The 25,331-nt window shown below is 42.5% G+C and overlaps 1 protein-coding gene across 1 annotated transcript in view; it reads right to left on the reverse strand.

The window, feature by feature from the left end:
• HTR2C (5-hydroxytryptamine receptor 2C) overlaps window positions 1-25,331 on the reverse strand; it is a 486,357-nt gene that overhangs the window by 204,486 nt on the left and 256,540 nt on the right. The window lies entirely within an intron of this gene.

Below are 25,331 nucleotides of genomic sequence, written 5' to 3' on the forward strand. Positions count from 1 at the left end.
CATTGATTTCAATGTGAACCATGTAATTCTTCATTTTCCTTCTGGAGGCACTGCAGGGGAACTGAAGATTTGCTCATGGCATTCCACCACTGATAACAACTGATTGCCGATGGTCTCTGTGGTCAACTTATGGCCCTTTTACATGGGCCGAGAATCTCACGATTCTCGCTTGCCTGATGGAAAGAGCTGGAGACATCATCACCAGCTTGTTCGCACTTGGACAGCCATTTAAACGGCACTATTCCTCCTGAGAATGATACAGTCCTCGGTCAATTATTGAGGACTGAGCAAGCAGCGTTTACATGGCATGATAAGTGCCCAAGGCGACAGTAGTTTTTTATGCCCATTGAAACTGAACGACGAGCAAGAACCTCATAATTCTCGCTCAATGTTCAGTTGTTTGCTTGCCTCTAGACTGAACCATTATCTTCAGTTTTGTTCATTTGAATGATTTTCTGAATGTAATCATTCCGTCTAAACAGGAGATTATTGAAGGACACTTGGATTGTCAAAAGGAACTGCTGCTTAGGAGAAATCTGCTGCCTGGTGAACATGTTCATTGACATGGGAAGATGGGGATAATCACCTGGCAGACACCTCAGGAGGTGATTAGCTCACAATTAAACAAAGAACGGTGCATATAAAAAAAAAACTGTTTGCCGATCCTTCTGATCTGAGGATTGGCGGTGAGGCTGTCCTACCCATTAGGTAGTTGTCGAATCCTATTAACACTGTCTGGATCTGATAACATTTGTCTAAAGGTCCATTTACATGGGCTGAATCAAAGCCTGATGTACATAACGCTGATCAAGAAGCTTGTTGATTGGTGCTTGTTTGCTTTTTTTTTACACGGACCAACAATCACTGATATGAAGATAAACAATCCTTAAATACAATCGTTCATCCCCATAGGCTGAATGTACATCAGGGAGAGGAGCTTATCAGTGAATATGTTTATGTTGGTAATCAGCCAATGAATTAACGTTTTCTTGTTTGTTGGCTGATAGTTGGCCATGTTATAGTCGGTCCGATTGTTGGGTGAACAAACATTTAGAGGATCATTTGTGCCCAATAATTGGGCCATGTAAAAGGGCCTTTAGTTGGCCTTATACAAAATTGTTTCTGCCCAGTGGCTTTCAGCAACCTTGTTCCAACCTTGTATTTACCACCATGAACAAGCTTTATGGCATTATGTATACTAAATGATCTTTTTGCTGCTTGTAATTATTTACTCCTCAGTTATGTATGGATTAAGTTTCAGTCTTCAGAACATTTTATCATAAAACCCAGTCTAGTCCATATTTGTGTCCATGCCCATAGTCAACATTTTGGCTCAGATTAGTAAGGTCACAAAGAAATGATTTATTGCCTTTAAACTGGCAGAGCTACGAACTGGTTAGGACTTAGCGAAGACAAAGGAAGCTTAGAAGTTGGAAGTGAATTACTATATATAAATATCTTCTACTTTAGGAATATCCTGCTACCATTAAATTATTTGTTTCCACAGGAGATATGTTTGTATTAGAGGCGTATTCCTCTCTCTTCAATTAAATAAAGATGTATATTAGGGTTAGGAGCTTGGCTATATTATATATATATGAGTGAGTGCAATACATTAGAATCTCATACCCACCGCATGTTTATTAAAATATCTAACTATGCCTACCAATTTTATGGTGCATTGCACCAGCCATGGGATCTTATTAATGCAGTAATCTGACTATAGCTGTGCTGAGTTTTCCTGCTTTTCTCTGGTGAACCTGTTATACCCCAGCATACTGTAAACGTCTTTGATTTTTCTCTAACTGTATATCTAAACTTATTAGGAACAGTCAAGTAATGGATGGAGAGCAGCACGCCAGGGAATTTCTTCAAATAGTCAATACTTTATGAAGTCCATCTAGGTGGGCTTAATAAAGTGTTGACTATTTGAAGAACTTCCCTGGCGTGCTGCTCTCCATTCATTACGTGACTGTACATTATACTGATCCAGGATCCAGGATCGGTTTGGAGCTGGCACCAACATTCCAGGTTATTCCTCCTATTTATGCTAAAGGTATTGTGTGTGCTGTGATCAACCTCATTACAATATAAACTTATTAGGAATTAATTGTTTGCAGTATTTTTTTGTTTTAGAGTTCATGCTTGCTACAAATACTCACTTTAATGATCCTTCTTGTAGAGCCAGATATTTAGTAAGTTTTACTGGACAGCTATTGGTTTATTATGCATCCCTGGATATCTAGTAATTTAGTAGATGTAATGGTCGGGAGTGAAGGGTCAGAGTCCAGGTGCTGTGACACTTCTGGTTAGTAACTAGCTGAGGTCAGAAACTAGTCATGGGTCAAGCACAGTCTTGTAGTTAGCCAGATGTCGATACACAGAAATCAGCCGTAAGGTAAGTTGTCCAAGAGTAGTGAGTGACCTCAATCAATGGAACCCTGTTTCAAGTCGAACTTTGCAAAAAATTTGGTTTGGCAGGAACCCAAACCGTGCTTTTAGGAAAGTTCTACCCAAAACAGGGTTCTACTGTTTGGTTTGCTCAACACTAGTGCTGAACAATGAAAGTGGTATACAGGGCTTTTATGGTTCTTAGATAGTGTTGTACACCAGTTTGAGGGCTTATGGTGTACAGTCGGCTCAATCTAACTTTTTGTAAAAGTTCGGCGAACTGGTCAAACCAAACTTTTCAAGAATTCGCTCATCACCATCCAGGAAGAGCATAGCAGAGGAAGTAGAGAGCTAGACTGAAGCAAGCACAATAATCTTGCAAGGAGGAAGTGGAAGGACCAAGATTTTATAAGGAGGGAAGAGATATAGACAATCAGACAATCAAGGCTTTCATAATGCAAGAAACTAGGTCAATGGATTAGCAAGGAATAAAGTTGAGTGAACGTACTCTGCCGAGCTTGATGCTCGTTCGAGTATTAACATACTCGATGGTGCTCGCTACTCGAGCGAGCATCATGCTGTGTTCGACCCCGCCCCAGTTTTGGCTCCTCCCCACCGCTGATGTGTCAGATTTAACCCCTCCCTGCTGCGCACATCAACGCTAGTTTGTGGGTTTGTGGCTGGCTTTGGGGAGAGAGAGAGAGAGAGAGAAAAAAAAGCTCGGCAATCGGCGGGTCACATACAAAAATGCTCGAGTCTCCCAATGGGGTTCATTACTCGAATAGAGCTCTCGAATGTTACGAAAAGCTCGACTCGAATAGCGAGGACCCGAGGAAAGTAGTAAAGATAACGCCTGGAACACAGGATTCTCCAGGTTTGAATTCTGACAGTAGGCTTCCCTGGGGTGATATGTAATGGTTTAGTAGGCACCCCTGGGGAGCTAATAGTTTAGTAGAAATTCTTGGGGAACTAATGACTTAAGGTCCATTTACACAGGACAAATATCACACAAAATTCATTAAAACTAGCAAATTTGCACGATAATCGTCACGTCTAAATACACAGCCATCGTGCACTATTCGTTTGCAGCTTGCATGTCGTTCACTTTCAACCAGCATGAAAATCATCGGTGGCTTGCCGACTTAATGCTGAATGTAAATGTGAAGCGCTTCATATGGAATGGGAAGTGCTGGTTGAGAAGCCGACGAGCTGACGCCAGCACTTGTACAGTCATTTAGACGACCGTTGTCCAATCTAAGTGGGACATTAGTTTCAATATCTGGACATTGAGTGGTTTCTCTTGTCGATCAAGTTCTTACCTTTCCAAACAAAGAGACAATGGCTTAGGCCTCATGTCCATGGGCAAAATATGATTTTAAATCCGCAGCGGATCACCCGCATGCGGATCCGCACCCCATAGGGATGCATTAACCACCCGCGGGTAGATAAATACACGCGGATGGTCAATAAAAGGGAATAAAAAAAAATATGGAGCATGAAAAATATGGACATGCTCCATTTTCATGTGGGTCTCCCGCAGGCTTCTATTGAAGCCTATGGAAGCCGTCCGGATCCACGGGAGACCTAAAATAAGAATAAACTTACCCGCAGTGGACCGGGCAGGTCTTCTCTTCTTCACGGCCGGATCTTCTTTCTTCGCCCGGCGGATGTGCCCGGCGCATGCGCACGGCAAGTTGCCGGCGTGCCGAGCACATCCGCCGGCCGAAGAAAGAAGATCCTGCCGTGAAGAAGATAAGACCTGCCCGGTCTGCTGCAGGTAAGTTTATTCTTATTTTCAGCCCTCATGTCCGCGGGGCAGGAGGGAACCGCTACGGATTCTCCATGGAGAATCCGTAGCAGGCCTGATTTTCCCCGTGGACATGAGGCCTTAGCCCTCACATCTCATCCGAAGTCTGATGGAAGTTTTACATGCTATGTCAGTCAACCTAACCAACATCTACATGTAATAGCCTAGAAACCAAATATTTTCAGCAATTTTATACAAAAACAAGCTACATGTTTGATGAGCATTTTACCACCTAGAGCAATAAACTTTTACCGTTAAATCTTAATGAGATTTCTGTTTGAAGTTTTTTTGTGTTCTTCATTTGTCTATTGGCCTGATGTATTTACCAGCTAAGCAGGTTCATCTCTCTAATGAATAGTGGCTGTTTATTGTAATAAAAGAAATAATAATTTGCACTTATATAGCATTTTCTGCGGAAAACATAAAATTAATCTTTTTTTTTTAAATTACACATCAAAGGCAAAAACTTGACACAAAGTTATCTCTTAAATTAACATAAGTTCTCTCTATGCCAAGACATTATTGCTGAATGTGTAGAACACTTCCCAGCAGACTTACATCATGTAGAGAATTGTTCTCCCTTCAAGCAAGACTCCTAGTATAATGCAGCGATGACTTTTTGATGACTGGCTGTATAGGTAGTGGAGGAATAGATAATGGATATACAGTATATCCTTTACTGTTTTCTCGCTGAATAAGTGTAAAGTAAAATTATGCTGACTGGATAACATTTCAATGTCAAATAGTTCCCAGCTAGTTCGCAAAGCTTGCAATTTTAAGCTAATTTGCTAATGTTGCATATGTTTTTAAAACCTATAGTATACTGCAGTGACGGTTAAGGTACACTATCCTACCAAAAGTAGTTGGACACCTGACCAAGACCCGAAAGTAGTATTTATTTACATATGTTAATACTTAGCAGAGCTAGCATGCATGGGATTAAAGTGCTGCTAGCTCTGGTGTCCTGCATTCTGATAGTCATAGCCTGATGTACATAGCGCTGATCACGAAGCTTGTTGATTGGTGCTTGTTTGCTTTTTTTTACACGGACCAACAATCACTGATATGAAGATAAACAATCCTTAAATACAATTGTTCATCCCCATAGGCTGAATGTACATCAGGGAGATGAGCTTATCAGTGAATATGTTTATGTTGGTAATCAGCCAATGAATTAACGTTTTCTTGTTTGTTGGCTGATAGTTGGCCATGTTATAGTCGGTCCGATTGTTGGGTGAACAAACGTTTGGAGGATCATTTGTGCCCAATAATTGGGCCATGTAAAAGGGCCTTTAGTTGGCCTTATACAAAATTGTTTCTGCCCAGTGGCTTTCAGCAACCTTGTATTTACCACCATGAACAAGTTTTATGGCAGTATGTATACTAAATGATCATTTTGCTGCTTTTAATTATTTACTCCTCAGTTATGTATGGATTTAGTTTCAGTCTTCAGAACATTTTATCATAAAACCCAGTCTAGTCCATATTTGTGTCCATGCCCATAGTCAACATTTTGGCTCAGATTAGTAAGGTCACAAATAAATGATTTATTGCCTTTAAACTGGCAGAGCTACGACCTGGTTAGGACTTAGCGAAGACAAAGGAAGCTTAGAAGTTGGAAGTGAATTACTATATATAAATATCTTCTACTTTAGGAATAACCTGCTGCCATTAAATTATTTGTTTCCACAGGAGATATGTTTGTATTAGAGGCGTATTCCCCGCTCTTCAATTAAATAAAGATGTTATTAGGGTTAGGAGCTTGGCTATATTATATGTATGAGTGAGTGCAATACATTAGAATCCCATACCCACCGCAAATTGATTCAAATATCTAACTATGCCTACCAATTTTATGGTGCATTGCACCAGCTATGGGATCTTATTAATGCAGTAATCTGACTATAGCTGTGCTGAGTTTTCCGGCTTTTCTCTGGTGAGCCAGTGGTTTACCTGTTATATCCCAGCATACTGTCTTTGATTTTTCTCTAACTGTATATCTAAACCTATTAGGAACAGTCAAGTAATGGATGGAGAGCAGCACACCAGGGAATTTCTTCAAATAGTCAATACTTTATGAAGTCCATCTAGGTGGGCTTAATAAAGTATTGACTATTTGAAGAACTTCCCTGGCGTGCTGCTCTCCATTCATTACTTGACTGTACATTATATTGATCCAGGATCGGTTTGGAGCTGGCACCAACATTCCAGGTTATTCCTCCCTTTATGCTAAAGGTATTGTGTCTGCTGTGATCAACCTCATTACAATATAAACTTATTAGGAATTAATTGTTTGCAGTGTTTTTTTGTTTTAGAGTTCATGCTTGCTACAAATACTCACTTTAATGATCATTCTTGTAGAGCCAGATATTTAGTAAGTTTTACTGAACAGCTATTGGTTTATTATGCATCCCTGGATATCTAGTAATTTAGTAGATGTAATGGTCGGGAGTGAAGGGTCAGAGTCCAGGTGCTGTGACACTTCTGGTTAGTAACTAGCTGAGGTCAGAAACTAGTCATGGGTCAAGCACAGTCCTGTAGTTAGCCAGATGTCGATACACAGAAATCAGCCGTAAGGGGGTTGTCCAAGAGTAGTGAGTGACCTCAATCAATGGAACCCTGTTTCAAGTCGAACTTTGCAAAAAATTTGGTTTGGCAGGAACCCAAACCGTGCTTTTAGGAAAGTTCTACCCAAAACAGGGTTCTACTGTTTGGTTTGCTCAACACTAGTGCTGAACAATGAAAGTGGTATACAGGGCTTTTATGGTTCTTAGATAGTGTTGTACACCAGTTTGAGGGTTTATGTTGTACAGTCGGCTCAATCTAACTTTTTGTAAAAGTTCAGCGAACTGGTCAAACCAAACTTTTCGAGAATTCGCTCATCACCATCCAGGAAGAGCATAGCAGAGGAAGTAGAGAGCTAGACTGAAGCAAGCACAATAATCTTGCAAGGAGGAAGTGGAAGGACCAAGATTTTATAAGGAGGGAAGAGATATAGACAATCAGACAATCAAGGCTTCCATAATGCAAGAAACTAGGTCAATGGATTAGCAAGGAATAAAGTTGAGTGAACGTACTCAGCCGAGCTTGATGCTCGTTCGAGTATTAGCATACTCGATGGTGCTCGCTACTCGAGCGAGCATCATGCTGTGTTCGACCCCGCCCCAGTTTTGGCTCCTCCCCACCGCTGATGTGTCAGATTTAACCCCTCCCTGCTGCGCACATCAACGCTAGTTTGTGGGTTTGTGGCTGGCTTTGGGGAGAGAGAGAGAGAGAGAGAGAAAAAAAAGCTCGGCAATCGGCGGGTCACATACAAAAATGCTCGAGTCTCCCAATGGGGTTCATTACTCGAATAGAGCTCTCAAATGTTACGAAAAGCTCGACTCGAATAGCGAGGACCCAAGCATTTTGGTGCTCGCTCATCACTAGCAAGGAACTCTGCAGAGGAAAGTAGTAAAGATAACGCCTGGAACACAGGATTCTCCAGGTTTGAATTCTGACAGTAGGCTTCCCTGGGGTGATATGTAATGGTTTAGTAGGCACCCCTGGGGAGCTAATAGTTTAGTAGAAATTCTTGGGGAACTAATGACTTAAGGTCCATTTACACAGGACAAATATCACACAAAATTCATTAAAACTAGCAAATTTGCACGATAATCGTCACGTCTAAATACACAGCCATCGTGCACTATTCGTTTGCAGCTTGCAGGTCGTTCACTTTCAACCAGCATGAAAATCATCGGTGCTTGGCGACTTCATGCTGAATGTAAATGTGAAGCGCTTCATATGGAATGGGAAGTGCTGGTTGAGAAGCCGACAAGCTGACGCCAGCACTTGTACAGTCATTTAGACGACCGTTGTCCAATCTAAGTGGGACATTAGTTTCAATATCTGGACATTGAGTGGTTTCTCTTGTCGATCAAGTTCTTATCTTTCCAAACAGAGAGACAATGGCTTAGGCCTCATGTCCATGGGCAAAATATGATTTTAAATCCGCAGCGGATCACCCGCATGCGGATCCGCACCCCATAGGGATGCATTAACCACCCGCGGGTAGATAAATACACGCGGATGGTCAATAAAAGGGAATTAAAAAAAATATGGAGCATGAAAAAAAACGTGACATGCTCCATTTTCATATGGGTCTCCCGCAGGCTTCTATTGAAGCCTATGGAAGCCATCCGGATCCACGGGAGACCTAAAATAAGAATAAACTTACCCGCAGTGGACCGGGTAGGTCTTCTCTTCTTCACGGCCGGATCTTCTTTCTTCGGCCCGGCGGATGTGCCCGGCGCATGCGCACGGCACGTTGCCGGCGTGCCGAGCACATCCGCCGGCCGAAGAAAGAAGATCCTGCCGTGAAGAAGATAAGACCTGCCCGGTCCGCTGCGGGTAAGTTTATTCTTATTTTCAGTCCTCATGTCCGCGGGGCAGGAGGGACCCGCTGCAGATTCTCCATGGAGAATCCGTAGCAGGCCTGATTTTCCCCGTGGACATGAAGCCTTAGCCCTCACATCTCATCCGAAGTCTGATGGAAGTTTTACATGCTATGTCAGTCAACCTAACCAACATCTACATGTAATAGCCTAGAAACCGAAAATTTTCAGCAGTTTTATACAAAAACAAGCTACATGTTTGATGAGCATTTTACCACCTAGAGCAATAAACTTTTACCGTTAAATCTTAATGAGATTTCTGTTTGAAGTTTTGTTGTATTCTTTATTTGTCTATTGGCCTGATGTATTTACCAGCTAAGCAGGTTCATCTCTCTAATGAATAGTGGCTGTTTATTGTAATAAAAGAAATAATAATTTGCACTTATATAGCATTTTCTGCGGAAAACATAAAATTAATCTTTTTTTTTTAAAATTACACATCAAAGGCAAAAACTTGACACAAAGTTATCTCTTGAATTAACATAAGTTCTCTCTATGCCAAGACATTATTGCTGAATGTGTAGAACACTTCCCAGCAGACTTACATCATGTAGAGAATTGTTCTCCCTTCAAGCAAGACTCCTAGTATAATGCAGCGATGACTTTTTGATGACTGGCTGTATAGGTAGTGGAGGAATAGATAATGGATATACAGTATATCCTTTACTGTTTTCTCGCTGAATAAGTGTAAAGTAAAATTATGCTGACTGGATAACATTTCAATGTCAAATAGTTCCCAGCTAGTTCGCAAAGCTTGCAATTTTAAGCTAATTTGCTAATGTTGCATATGTTTTTAAAACCTATAGAATACTGCAGTGACGGTTAAGGTACACTATCCTACCAAAAGTAGTTGGACACCTGACCAAGACCCGAAAGTAGTATTTATTTACATATGTTAATACTTAGCAGGGCTAGCATGCATGGGATTAAAGTGCTGCTAGCGCTGGTGTCTTGCATTCTGGTAGATGCCGATCTACAAGCTGTGGCTAAGAAGGGTGTACTGATATCAGACATATATGCACATTATATGTTATGAACATCTGATATACATGGGTTACACCTATGAAACCTGCATCTATCTCCAGAGAGGAGGTCCCCTCATGCCGCTACCACCTCTCGACGCTGCGTCTAGGTGGAAAATGAATGGAGACGTGGCCACATATGTGCTCTCTGCGTTCACTTCTATGGGAGCTACAGAAACTGCGTAGAACTGCCAGTTTGGCTGAGATGAGAATACCTCTTTAAATATAGATAGTGACATGGAAAATTAAAAATAAATCTTTTAGAGACTTTGTCACCCACTTTTAGCCCTATAAGCTAATCCTATGGGCTGAAAGTAGGTGACCCGTGGAGTTCGGGGAGATAAGTGTTATACTTACCTCCCCCCCCCCCCGTCATTGCCCGGGTGTCAGCGCTGAAAGCAGCCACTGCAGTGCAGTAATCAGCACTGCTACGTAGTCCACATGTTATAGAATTAGAATGGGGAACTACTTAATGCGCTGCTCACTGCATTGAGCAGAGGCTTTTAGTGCTGACACTGGTGGAATGACAGGGGAGTTAAGTGGAACACTTACATACCCCGGACTCAGCAGGTCACCTACTTACAGCCCATAAAATTAGCTTATAGGGCTAAAAGTAGGTGACGGATTCTCTTTAAAATTTGTTTAACAAAAACTTGATTTAAACATTTGGCCATTTTCTGAAACACATTACAATTTTCAAGACTAACCTCAAGACCTCATTTACTCCTTATAATAACTGCTATTGCAGGACCGGGACCACCGGGTGAAATCAATACATGTAAGTCAGTGCACTATAAGGCCTTAGTCACACGGGCGTTTTTTCACGCGATTTGCGCATCGCATGACTGATGCGCATGCGCAAATCGCGTGACCGGCGCCGAAAAATCGGCCCAAAAATCGCCCGAAAATCTGCTCCTAGCCGCGTTTCATTAGAAACGGGCCGGAGCTGTCCAGCGCATTGCATTCAATGGAGCCGGCAATACAGCAGCTCCATTGAATGCAAGCGCTGCGGGCGAGTGTGGGATGAATTGTCGGGAAGGGGTTAAATATATAACCCCTTACCTGCAATGCATCCTTAAATGTGAAAAAATAAAAAAAAAGGATGTACTCACCAGCTCCCGGCAGCTGGAGATCCCGGCGGTCGGCCTGCAGTGGGTGTGAAGGAGGTGTGACTCAGGCTTGCCCCTGATTGGCTCAGCGCTGAGCCAATCAGAAGCAAGTCTCAGTCACACCCATTCATGAATTCATGAATGGGTGTGACTGAGATCAGCCTCTGATTGGCTCAGGCTGAGCCAATCAGGGGCAAGCCTGAGTCACACCTCCTTCACACCCACTGCAGGCCGACCGCCGGGATCTCCAGCTGCCGGGAGCAGGTGAGTACATCCTTTTTTTTTATTTTTTCACATTTAAGGATGCATTGCAGGTAAGGGGTTATATATTTAACCCCTTGCCGACAATTCATCCCGCGCACGCCGGCAGCCCATTGCTTTCAATGGAGTCGGCTGTATTGCCGCTCCATTGAATTTAATGGGCAAACATTGTTCTTCTCTGCCACAGCTGTTCCAGCTGGGGCAGAGAAGAATGATTTGTCTTCTGTATGTTCTCAATGGGGTCGGCGCTGCTGCCGCCGGCCCCATTGAGCGCATATACAGAAGAGAACAGGAATCACAGATCGCAGATAGGTGCGATCTGCGATTTCTGTTCTCTAATTTATCGGACGAGCGCATAAAAAGCGCTCATGTGTCCGATACCATTGCAAAGCAATGGTTTTAAAAAGTCGCCGGACGCATGCGCATGCGCAAATCGCGGCAATAAACGCCCGTGTGACTAAGCCCTAAGGGTGCATTCACATGAGCGTATGCTGGTGCGTACATAGGTGTGCACGAAACCGGCTCACCCACATACGTGCACAAAAAAACGTGAATGCAGGTCCATGCAGCATTGCTTTCAATGGTGCCGCGTTTTCTGCCGACGGCCCCATTGAGAGCAATGGTCTGCCGGCAACCCCTGCAGTGATTTTTCAGGGTAGGGCTTTAAATATAAGCCCTTCCCTGAAAAATCATTCCTAGCTGGTGTAAAAAATAAAAATATATATATACCCACCTCTCCGCCGCTGCCGGGGCTCAGGCACGTCTAGCCGCTTGGGTCCCATCACTCTAATGAAGTTCTTTCAGTAGACGGGGATTTAAAATCCCTGCCTGCTGTAAGGGCTGCATCTGATTGGCTGAGCACTCAGCCAATCATAGGCAGCTGTCAGCCATTCATTGAATGACAGCTGAGCGCTGCCTGTAATTGGTCACAGTGCTCAGCCAATCACAGGCAGCACTCAGCTGTCATTCAATGAATAGCTGAGTGCTGCCTATGATTGGCTGAGCACTCAGCCAATCAGACACAGCCTTTTCAGCAGCTGGGGATTTAAAATACCCCCCTGCTGAAAAAACTTCATTAGAGTGACGGGACCCAAGCAGCTATATGCGCCTGAGCCCCGGCAGCGGCGGATAGGTAAGTATATATATTTTTTAATTTTTTACACCAGATAGGAATGATTTTCAGGGAAGGGCTTATATTTAAAGCCCTTCTCCGAAAATCGCTGCGGGGGTGCCGGCATCCTGTTGCTTTCAATTGAAAGTAATGGGAGAGCTTTGCAGTCCTCTGCCACAGCTGTCCTAGCTGTGACAGCTGTGGCAGGGGATTCTTTACTCCCTGCGGGGAGTGCCCTTGTCGCAGAACACTGTGACAGTGCTGTCACGGTGTTGAGTGATGAGGTGACTCCCCACGGGGAATATTGAAACGCACCACGGACCTATGGTGCACGCATGTCCTATGTTTTGCAGGTACATTAATTTCCATGCCTCTAAAACACAGACATGTGAACACATCATAGGGAACCAATGTTTCTATTAGACGCGTGGTTATTCGTACACATATGTACGCTCATAAACATGCTTGTCTGAATGCACCCTAAATGAGCCTGCTCCTCATTGTTTCAATATGCTAGTTGATGATTATTGGTACCAACTATTGGTACCAGTCTTATGCTAACAGTTATTATTGAATGTAATAATAATAATTATCTTTATTTGTATATTGCCAACTCATTCCGCAGCACTTTTAAGCATCGGATAAATGCAAACAATACAATTACACTGTGAGGTACAATCAGTTTGAAACAAATGGGGTGGGGGTGGTACAAGAGGTACAAGAGGGGGGGGGAACGAGGCATCGGGAACACAGGCAGTAGGGGATTTTATGCGGAAATCAGTTATTAGAAAGCAAACAGGGCAGGGAGGTAAGGAGGTGCAGGGGTAGAGGTCATATGTGATAGGCAGGGTGGAAGGTATGGGGAGACATAGGGAGGGGCGGGGGACTAGGTCAGGGAATTTGGTATGCCTCCCTGAAGAGGTGCATTTTTAAGGCGCGTCTGAAATTCCGTGCCGCGGCTCCATTGAAGACAATGCACGGATCTGCATTCACGGGTGTTTTTGCATGCACATGAGTGCGCACTTATGTATGCACCTATATACGCACAAAAACACGTTCGTGTGAAGCCAGCCCCAGGGCTCTTCCACACAGGCGTATTTCCACGCATTTTTGTGCATACAAAAATAGTGTGCACAATACGCAGTGAACAGAAGCCATTGGTTTCAATGAGCTCATTTACATTTACTTTTTTTATGTACATTTCTCGAGCATGCAGAAAAATAAAGAATGCTCTATTTTGTGTGCATTTGCTCACCAAAGTGCCCCCTAAAATTCTATAGGGGGATGCGCAAATAAACAAAACGGAAGAGGATGCATGAAATATAGCGCAAAATGATCACGAAAAGAACACACCGGGACCTCATCAGGCTAAATACTCTTTTAAACTGTGGCAAGGTAGTGTCCCGTGTGCAAAAACCTGCCATGCTTGTGCAAAAACGACATTAAAATGTGTCGACACGTGTGCAAATCTACAGCATTCATACCAGAAATACGTTGCTCTACAGCATACGCAGTTGCGCATACGCTTGTCTGAAGGAGCCCATAGTCTCTGCAGGGACACACCCTATTGACAAGGGGAAGGGCAGTGCCCAGATGTTCCCTTTCCTCGCACAGATCCCCTTTAATGTAGTGATATAGCGGTATTATGATGGTCACACCGCTGCTGTACAAGATTCCAGTTTAGGGTTTATTGTTAAATATTAGTAAACATTTATTTAATAACAGCAGAGTTTTCCTAAAAACCTAAAAACAACAAAAGCGTCATAAAATATTACAGAGCCGCTCGCAGCAAACAGAAGGTGCTATAAACAATCGGCTGCCGGGAAACTGGAAGACACAAACACAATTTCTTCGTAGCGTTTATCTTTATATTCTCCTTCGCGTTCCATTCTCTATCGCACATACTTTCTATGCAGACAGGCTTCTTCCTCGCCGTATCACAATGTATTAATATGTGGGGGAGTTTATAATGCAAACCTTACCAGGATAGAATTACATTTCATCCAAAGGTAGAAACCAAGAGATAGCGACACTCGTTATATGCAAAATGGGGAAAATGGAGAAACGGAATACATTTTATTTGCATTAATGAGATCGGTTTATCCATCCTGATGGAAATGTAAGGACCTACTGAGAATCCCAGCGCACAGAGTAACTGCTCCGATATGAGGTATAAGAGTTGGTGCTCTGCTCGGATCATACACAACTACACATCTCCATTCCTAAATCTGAAATCCCAGCAATCTGCTGGAGGGAATCGGGTGAGTACAGATTTATATTAACTTCTTCATGATCGGCCCATTTTAGGCCCCAGTGAGCAACCAATTTTTAGTTTTTTACAAATCATCACTTTTTAATTTTTCCATAGATATAGCCATATCAGCAAGCCTTGGTTTTTTGATTTTTTTTGCAGAACAAGTTTTATTTTTTAATACCATCATTTTTGGGTACATATTATTTATGGCATAACGTTTATTAATGTATTGGAGAGAGTGGGAGAAAAGAAATTCCACCATTGTTTTCTTTTTATTTCATTTTTAGAGCATGCAGAATAAATTAGGTGATAACTAGAGTTGAGCGAACATCCTCTGCCGAGCTTGATGCTCGTTCGAGTATTAGCATACTGGATGGTGCTCGTTACTTGAACGAACATCACGCCGTGTTCTACCCCGCCCTAGTTTTTGGCTCCTCCCCGCTGTGACGTGCCTGTTTTGGCCCCTCCCCGTCGTGACGCAGAGCGCGTCAATGGCAAATTTTTTGTCTGGCAGGCAGGGGAGAGAGAGAGAGAGAAAAACGAACCTAGAAAAAAAAAAGCTCGGCACCCGGCGTCCCACATACAAAAATGCTCGAGTCTCCCATTGTAGCCAATGGGGTTCGTTACTCGAGTGGAGCTCTCGAATTTTACGAAAAGCTCGACTCAAATAACGTGGACCCGAGCATTTGGGTGCTCGCTCATCTCTGGTGATAACGTTGTTTTCTGGGTCAGGACGATTCTGGCGATACCAAGTTTATATAGTTTTTTAATGTTTGGCTATTTTTGTACACTAAAAACACTTTGTTTTGTAAAGATTTGCTTTTGCGTTGCCGTATGACAAGAGCCGTAACATTTTTAGTTTTCAGTGGACAGAGCTCTATGGGGGCTTGTTTTATTGTAGGATGAATTCTGCTCTTCATTTAGCCCATTTTAGTTAACATACAAAATTGTAATCATTTTTATTCCATTTTTTTTTAAAGGCAAAATACTCTTCTGTGAACAAACTCATTGAAATCAATGGGTCGTATTCACTGCATGGCGTGCGCAAAATGCTGTTTAAATATGAATATGTGACACAGGCCCAAGGCCCATTAGTGATCGCCGTAAAAAAGGTATATGCACAGTCACTAAGGGTTAACATGATTTTTTTAGAAATTTACATCAATGGTCTATGCTATGTGATTTGCAATTCTCTGATACCTGGGATCCACACCATTATAAAGAACAGCGAGGCCATTCTATGGTTAGGAAGTAGCCTCCTTCAGGCTTAAAGGGAACCTGCCACTTTCCCGCAGCACCATAAACTAAGTTATGGTGCTGTTAAGAGAGGTGGCAGGGAGACGGGCGATAGATTTACTATACTTGCCCTTTCCCTGGTTCACAGTGAATTTAACTCCTTCAATTTCAATTCAATTGGTGCCGATTTTTCTGCGGGTCTGCTGCAGATTTATTCAGTGGCGGGAAATCCACAGCAAATCAGCCCCATGTTAAACCATAAATGTTTTATTTGTACCTTAATATATCTATTGTTTGTCATTTATTTTAATGCGGTTGCGTGAGGCATCGTTTATATTGTATTCAGTTCGAGTAAACAAGACTTTAACAGATTTAGGATGAGGCACAGTAAATATACGGCGCCTGGTCCTGGGCTTTAAGCCCAGCTATAAGTAAAATTACGGTGGGGATTAAAGTTTCCTGCTTCTAACCCCGACTCCTACGAGTCCATTGTATTGGACACCAGCAGGGTGAGCAGATGATGACGGCTTCCCTGTACCTTCCCCTTTTTTCTCTTCCCTCCCCTATTCCCCTCGTACTTACCCCCTCCCCCCCCCCCTTTTTTTCAACTGGTTTAATTCAACAGTTAATATACAAGGCCTAGACATAAGGAAGGATCTCCTAGCTTTAACTGAACAAACTAATTTTCCGACTGTCTGAGGTCTACATATATGTGCATAATATTGTAGTCATTGTCTAGTGATACGCTATCCCCTTTCAGGGGAGATATCCTTGTATTGTTAAAATATCTCAATAAAATCTGATTTACAAAAAAAAAAAGTTTCCTGCTTCTGTAATCAATCAGAAGCAGGACAGGTTGTCAGCCGTTAGTGACAGTTGACAACCCAGAGGAGAAGGCAGGAGGAGTTTTTAACCCTTTCTGCCTTCTTCCCTGAGTACACAGCGCTCAATGACCACTGTGTACTAAAAAGTGAAAGTGGAAGTGCAACTTCCACTACAGGAGCCCAGGGGTCATGTGACTGCCGGGATTCCCTGCTATAGCAGAGCTGCAGGATCGTACATGACCCTGATCACCTCTGCCAGTGACTAATGTCACTACAGGTGATGTTTTCCTCTGTAACTGGAGCTCCTATGGATGCACCAGCCACAATGGAAAAATGTCAAATTAAAAAAAAAATATGTGCATGTCCCCCAGAGGTCTTATATGATGTCATGGGGGACATAGATAGTAAAAAGAATAGTTACATAAATAAATAAAACAAAATTACAGAATAAAACAATAAAATATATATAAAAAAGAAAATAACTCAAAGCTGGCGCCAATCAAAACCATCACCGTATGCGCCCTGTAAACCAAACGTCCGAAAAAAAAATGAGGAACCCATTCCCATACCTTAGTGTAAATTTATTAATTAAAAAAAATAACTAGGAATGTTCAAAAAATATTTTTTTTAGCTTTTTACCCCAAATAAAACTAAAATACGAAAAAAAAAAGTCAGTGAGAAAGATATTAAAAAAAATAGCCCTTTATGTCATGGGAAAAAAACACAGCAAAAATAATTTTGGTAGCTAAAGGAAAAAAAAAATAGGGCAGTAAAACCACAACATGGGTAAAATCCCTAAAAAGTGTCTGGTCCTTAAGCTACAAAACAGCCCAGTCCTTAAGGGGTTAAACAAGTATTTATAACAATGATTGGGAATTGACCACAAGCCAAAAACCATACCCAGCCTGCTGTTTCGGGGGCTTTGCCCCTCATCAGGTGTCCAGTAGGGTTCTCGCTTGGCTTAGTGAGAGGCCTATGAAGAGAAGGGTCATCCAATAGGTGGCGCTGCAGAGGTATTGTTTCATATTCCTTATTTGCATTCCAAATAGGCGAAATGCGTGTGACAGATTATACATTGGAGTAAGTATAGAAATCTGGTGCTCAACTACTCTCTGGATTTAACAGTTAAGGCAAGCAAATGGAAAATACATAATTTTCAATTCAAACAAAGACAAAGCTAGTAGGAAAAAAGTAAAACATTTCTAGCAATTTCATTCAAGTAAGAATCAAAGAGAGCGACTTTATATGTAACCTCTAATAGCGTATCCATGTATAGCAGAAACATAGATAATGGGGAATATAATATACAGAGTTGATCAAGCACTGGATTAATCAGCACTTCTAATATTCGTATTGACTCGTTTGTTTTGTAATGTTCAGGTTAATATTAGAGATGAGCGAACGTGTTCTTCCGAGCTTGATATTCGTGCGAATATTAGGGTGTTCGGGATGTTCGTTATTCGTAACGAACACCATGCGGTGTTCTGGTAAATTAAACTTTCTTCCCTGAGACGTTAGCGCTTTTTTTTGGCCAATATAAAGACAGGGAAGGCATTACAACTTCCCCCTGCAACGTTTAAGCCCTATACCACCCCCCTGCTGTGAGTGGCTGGGGAGATAAGGTGTCCGCCTGATATGAAAGTCTGCCCCTCCCGCGGTTCGCTATGGATGCATTCTATATGCGCTCAATGGGGCCAGCGGCAGCAGCGCTGACCCCATTGAGAACATATAGAAGACAAATCCTTCTTCTCTGGCACAGCTGTAACAGCTGTAGCAGAGAAGAACGATGTTTGCCCATTGAATTCAATGGAACCGGCAATACAGCCGACTCCACTGAATGCAATGGGCTGCCGGCGATCGCAGGATGAATGGTCGGAAAGGGGTTAAATATATAACCCCTTTCCTGCAATTCATCCAGAAATGTGTTACACTAAAAATATATACCGGCGTATAAGGCGACGGGGCGTATAAGACGACCCCCCAACTGTCACCTTATACGCCGGTAATACAGTGGAGCAAAGAATAAAAAGCATTACTTACGTTTTTAGATGATCTGCGGCGCTCCTGCAGGCTGTCACTCCCTCCTGGTCCACGGCAGAGTATTGCTTTCTCCACGAAAGACTTTAAATCCCTGCCTCCAGAAAGACATGTGCCTTCAGCCAATCACAGCCAATGACAATGATGTCATTGAATGGCTGTGATTGGCTGTGTTTCTGGAGGCGGGGATTTCAAGCCTTGAAATCCCCGCCTCCAGAAACACAGCCAATCACAGCCATTCAATGACATCATTGTCATTGGCTGTGATTGGCTGAAGGCACGTGTGCTTCTGGAGGCAGGGATTTAAAGTCTTTCATAGAGAAAGCTTGTCTGCCGTGGATTAGGAGGGAGTGACAGCCTGCAGGAGCGCCGCAGATCATCTAAAAACGTAAGTAATGATTTTTATTCTTTGCTCCACTGTATTACCGGCGTATAAGGTGACAGTTGGGGGGTCGTCTTATACGCCCCGTCGCCTTATACGCCGGTATATATTTTTAGTGTAACACATTTCTGGATGAATTGCAGGAAAGGGGTTATATATTTAACCCCTTTCCGACCATTCATCCTGCGATCGCCGGCAGCCCATTGCATTCAGTGGAGTCGGCTGTATTGCCGGTTCCATTGAATTCAATGGGCAAACATCGTTCTTCTCTGCTACAGCTGTTACAGCTGTGCCAGAGGAGGACGATCTTTATGCTGACAGTGGGGGGGGGGGGGGGGGGGGCACTCTTGCAGCTATTGTGGCTTAATAGTGGGACCTGTGAACTTGAGATGCAGCCCACCATGTAGCCCCTCGCCTGCCCTATCCGTCACTGTGTCATTCCCATCACTTTCCTGAATTGCCCAGATTTTCACACATGAAAACCTTAGCGAGCATCGGCGAAATACAAAAATGTTCTGGTCGCCCATTGACTTCAATGGGGTTCGTTGTTCGAAACGAACCCTCGAGCATCACGGGAAGTTCGTTACGAATAACGAACACCCGAACATTTTGGTGTTCGCTCATCTCTAGTTAATATCGTTCCAGTAACATTGATTGTTTGATGTGGGAGGTAAGTGCTTTCTGTCAACTCACTTTTTATTAAATTGAAAGCACTTTTGATTTTTAATCTGGTAGGTAATATAACAGCTGATCGCACTCCTTTTAGAAATGTTTCTGTAATTCTATTGTTTTGGGATTTTTTTGTTCAAATCTAATTTTTTACTTCCTATAGTTCTGCATCATTTTCCCCCCACTAAACTCGCATCGCAAAGCTCTATGTATGGTGACTGCCCTGCGTTTTTTATCGCAGCCTTTTCGACACTTTAAAATTAATTATAGAGCAAAGCATCGCAACGCAGTCGCACATGCAATTCTGCGATGCGTTTTTACGGCACCCATTGACTTGCATGGGCGATGGAAAAATCGGACATCGCACTAATATAGGGCAGTCGCAATCGATGAAAAATCGCACCCGTGCAGTGAAAAAAATCGCAAATGCGCATAGCCACATTACAACTCATTTGTTTTAAACTAGAAAGTTTTAGCGCTCTATCGCAGCGCTAAAAAAAACGCAAATCGCTAACCAAGTGGGTGGGAGCCCCTACATCTATATATATAAAGACGAAAGCCCTCACTGACTCACTCACTGACTGACTGACTCACTGACTCACTGACTGACTTACTGACTCGCCACTAATTCTACAACTTCCCGATGTCTAAATGTTACGTACGTAATCTAATGCTCTCACTTCCCAATGTCGTAGAAACATGAAATTTGGCACGAGCATTGATTATGTCATAAATAGGAAAAGTGAATGGGTCCCAACTTGATTATTCAATTACAGCGCAAAAGAATTAGCGTCCAAAGTTTACGTACGTAATCTAATTCTCTCACTTGAAATTTGGCACGAGCATTGATTATTATGTCATGAATAGTAAAAGTTAATGGGTCCCAACTCAATTATTCAGTTCTAAGTGCAAAGAAATTAGCGTCCTAATTTTACGTACGTAATCTAATTCTCTCACTTCTCCATGTCATAGAAATTTAAAATTTGGCACGGGCATTGATTATGTCATACATAGGAAAAGTTAATGGGTCCCAACTCGATTATTCAATTCTAAGCTAAAAAGAATTAGCGTCCAAATTTTACGTATGTAATCTAATTCTCTCACTTCCCAATGTCATAGAAACTTGAAATTTGGCATGGGCATTGATTGTGTCATAAATAGGAAAAGTGAATGGGTCCCAACTTGATTATTCAATTATAGCGCAAAAGATTTAGCGTCCAAAGTTTACGTACGTAATCTAATTCTCTCACTTGAAATTTGGCACGAGCATTGATTATTATGTCATGAATAGTAAAAGTTAATGGGTCCCAACTCGATTATTCAATTCTAAGTGCAAAGAAATTAGCGTCCTAATTTCACGTACGGAATCTAATTCTCTCACTTCCTGATGTCATTTTATATAAAGGAAATGTCACATGGTTACCTCCAAGTGGTGTTTCCTGGGTAACGCAAAGTACCATGCAAAATGGTGAACATATTTTTTTCCTCAGTATCTCTAAAGTAACCATCACTTCATAAGATTTTCCGTGTGAACACCAGATAAACATGAGTACCAAATTAACTCGGGCGAAGCTGGGTATATCAGCTAGTCAAATATATATTGCATTCTGATGCCTTCCAATTCTTCCTCCATCTTCCCCCTCTCTCCCCCCCTTGTTCATGCACTAGGCTCTGAGCACAGAGAGGCAATTTTGTGTAGGGGCAGTAGCACGACTACTTCAGGTCTCTCCTTTGCAATTGATGATCAGGCTGCATGCTTCAGAGCCAGGAGTAGGAAACAGAGAGCAGAAGTTGAGCCGACACTATCACCACCACCTTTACCAGCATTGACAACTACCCCATATTCCAGCATGTCCCAGGTCAGCAGCCAGCCCTCCATCCCCCAGTTATGGAATATAAAAAAAATACCATCTCGACTATCCATAACTACAGAACCTGAACACAAGCATTGCACAACTACTTGCAATGGAAATGCTGCCCTTCAGGATAGGCGATAAATACACCTTCCACAACATTATACTCTGGGTGTAATCCACAGCACCAGATACCCAAGCACCATTCCTTTGCTCAAAGAGCCATCCCTGCATTTTCATTCATGGGATCTGTTGTACTACATGGGTTTTCACAGGTGGCGTTGATTAGCTGGCAGGTTGTGGATTGCTTTAGCTAACCAATCTCCAAGGTCTGTTGCTCATATATACCAGGCTGCTGGCATTTTCTCTGTTTGTTCAGGATGTTCAGTGTGAACGGTGTCATGTTTCTGCATGTCTGTGCATGTGGCTGCATATGAGATGTCTGTGCATGTGGCTTGACATGAGGTGTCTGTGCAGTGTTCAGGATGTTCAGTGAGAACAGTGTCATGTTCCTGCATGTTTGTGCAGCTCTCGGTACGTGTAGTGTGAACTGTGTCTTGCTGTGGGTCCTTTATCATCTAGAACGAGGTAACTCCCTAGGTTCCGGAGTGGGGTCATCCCTATCAGGATGATCGCCTCACATTGCAGGCAGGTTTCCTGGGGTTAGTTGTCTCATTAGTGTAGCGGCCCGCAAGACAACGAGGACCCATGAAGTGGGCTCGGGGGCTTAAGTATCTTGGCCAAAATATGAACTAATACCTCGTATTTTATTTATCTTGGCCAAAATACAAAATAATACTTTGTATTGTATCTATTCTATCTGTTTATACATGCGGGTATGCTTGGTGCATGTTTTGAGCGTTTATCAGTTGTTGGTTTGTGGCTGTCTGTGAGTATGTAGTACGTCTCTCTGCCCTGTGGTTCTGTATGAGTTCTCCTGAGTTTGCCTGCCTGTGAGTTTTGTGTCCAGTTCGCAGTTCCGCAGTTCACATCCTGGTAAGACTCTGCAGAATGTTCATGTCCCAGTTTGACGTTACACCATGTGAGTAATAACGTGTGGCTGGTGTTGAAGAATGCTGTCAGTGGCAGGTTACACCTGACTATGGACACATGGTCCACCAAGCATGGCCAGGGACATTGGATATCCTTAACAGCACACTGAGTCAATATCCTGAAGGTGTGGTACAACATATCATAATACCCCCAAGAGTTGTGGGACATTCATCCTTGTCTGTCCCATCCTCACTCCCCCTCCTCACCCTCCTTTTCTTACTCCACCTCTTCATACCAACTTACAACACCCTCCACATTGGCACAGATATCCATATGTGACAAGATCCAATCTCCATGCATGGGGTAAATGCCAAAGTGCTATCTTAAAACTCATCTGTATAGGGCAGCATAGCCACATGGCCGAAGCGCTGTTGATTGCTCTGCAGGCCCAGGCTGACACATGGCCGACCCTGCACAAACTGAAGCGAGGCCACGTCATCTGTGACTACTGGGCCTTCCCCTTGAATATCTCACACATGTACTTTGTCTTGCCCATGTGATGAACCTGGTAGTGTTGTGCTTTCTAAACAATTACCCAGGTTCCCATCCAGTGCTGGAAAAGTCCTGGAAACTTCTTCCACTTTTGGCGTTCACACCCAGCGCCTCTCATCTGGCAGAGGTGGTGCGACATTTCAGGCTACCACCCAATATATGATAATCTAATAGAAATATTCATTATCATGCTACTTTTTAATAGTTTTACCAGATATAACAGCATTAGCCAGGTAGAACTGTTAAATAATCCGCATCATGTGCGTTGCGATTCAGAATATTTTTTCTTGAATTTCCATAACGTATTCCCAAGACTGATACTTCAACACACTATTAGAACCAAGAACCTCTAATCAGATGTACCAGAAGAAACTCTGCAGAAAGAGCTGTAATACCATTCTGCTCGAGCCTTGAAGTTATATTTGGCAATTGTGATTCTACACAAGGACATTTTGCTATTATTCATTTCAGAAAAGCTTTATAGATACATTGCTGACATCAAACAAAACTTCAGTTCTTTCTTTTTATAGAACACAACACTTTTTCTAAATGTGCAGCCCACAATCAATGTGTCAGAAGAAATGTGATGAGAAACAGGGTTTATTCCTGTTAAAAATGTGTTATTGGCTGTACCTGTCTCTAAACAGACTTCTGAGGCCTCATCCAAAAATTATTTTTTTCTGTCATTTTAATAGTTTCTGGGAAAATTGATCATTTCTGGTTATTTAATTACTACTTGAAATCCCTATTGCTTTTAGTGTTGATAACATACAATGTACTGAGATCTTCCTAGGCCAACATTCTGTATTGTAGGAAACTGAAACTGCTCCTGCTATAAAATGAATAAGAAATCAGTTTCCTTAAGTGTTCCTAACTAAAATTTAGACTGTAGTATAAGGGGGTTGTCTCATGAAGACAACCTATATCCATTTGCATTATTCAGGGATAGTGTTGAGCAAACCAAACTAGTAGTACTTGTTTCAGATCGAACTTTGCTAAAAGTTGGTTTAGGCAAGAACCCGAAACACGTTTTAAGCACCCAAAAACAGGGTTCTACTGGTTTGGTTCCCTCAAGTCTAGTCCTAAACACTAGTGTATAATAGAGATGAGCGTGTATACTCGCTAAAGGCAATTGCTCGAGTGAGCATTGCCTTTAGCGAGTATCTCCCCCACTCGAGACTGCAGGTTCGGGTGATGGCGCGGGGGAGCGGTGGGTAGCGGCTGTCAGCAGGAGGGAGCGGGGGAGAGAGGGAGAGAGAGATCTCCCCACGTTCCTCCCCGCTCTCCCCCGCATTTCCGTGCCCGCTGCCGTCACCCGAACCTGCAGTCTCGAGCGGGGGAGATACTCGCTAAAGGCAATGCTCGCTCGAGCAATTGCCTTTAGCGAGTATACTCGCTCATCTCCAGTGTATAACACAGTCTAAGAGTCATAAAAGCCCTGCATAACATGCTTGAAGTGTTTACAAGGCTTGTATAGCTCTTACACAGTGTTATACACTATTTTTAGTGGTTTGGTAAACTTCCGGTTTGGTTCAAACTTTTCAAAAGTTCGTTCATCACGTTCAGGAATACAGACATGATAGAAGTGTGTCCCCGCTGTTCCCTCTGTTGGACTCATGCTTTCGATATGCTTCATATGAATGACCAGCATGTAATACTATACATATATATACAGTAGAGTTCTTTCTCAAGAATCTTCATGGAATCACTAATTAAACAATAATTCCAGTAGTACTTATTGCTGCAGACCAGAGGCAGACATTTTTAATACAGTGGAGTAATGCCTGATGCACTAAGGCACACTAAATGTATGGAGATATACTGCAGAACCCTTAGAAATCTATGGGCCCGCACTGTACATACACATGCTTCCAATTTCATATGGAATCCCATAGAAAGAAAAATGGGGCATGTTCTATTGGAGGCCATATTACATATATAATCTCCACCAGGAGCATTGCCTCTAGGGGAGAATATTTAGTTCTCTGTGCCATGTGCGGGAAGCATTAGCTGTTGTTGGTGACCTCCATTGACTGGCAGTATAGTATCGCCCCCACAATGAATCTTCATGTTAATTTTATAGTAGGATCATTTAGACAGTGTATATCAATTTTCTAAAATAGCTTTATGTATGGAGCTTTGGTCATTGTGTGTTAGTATGAGTTATGCAGTGCATAGTGGCATTGTGTAGCTATTTAGGTACTATAAATCATATAGAATTTGCAGCATATCCTGTTGGCCACACTGTATTGTTTAAGTAACATTGGACTGCGTATTGAACTGTCATATACTGTAGACACCATACTGCATGGAGCTTATAATTAGACACGATTATTTGTACATAATATAGGGGTAGAATTGTTACCACAGTCGGAAACATCCAAAGTAGGCCCA

Source organism: Eleutherodactylus coqui, chromosome 10, assembly GCF_035609145.1.
Source record: "Eleutherodactylus coqui strain aEleCoq1 chromosome 10, aEleCoq1.hap1, whole genome shotgun sequence".
Lineage (NCBI taxonomy): Eukaryota > Metazoa > Chordata > Amphibia > Anura > Eleutherodactylidae > Eleutherodactylus > Eleutherodactylus coqui.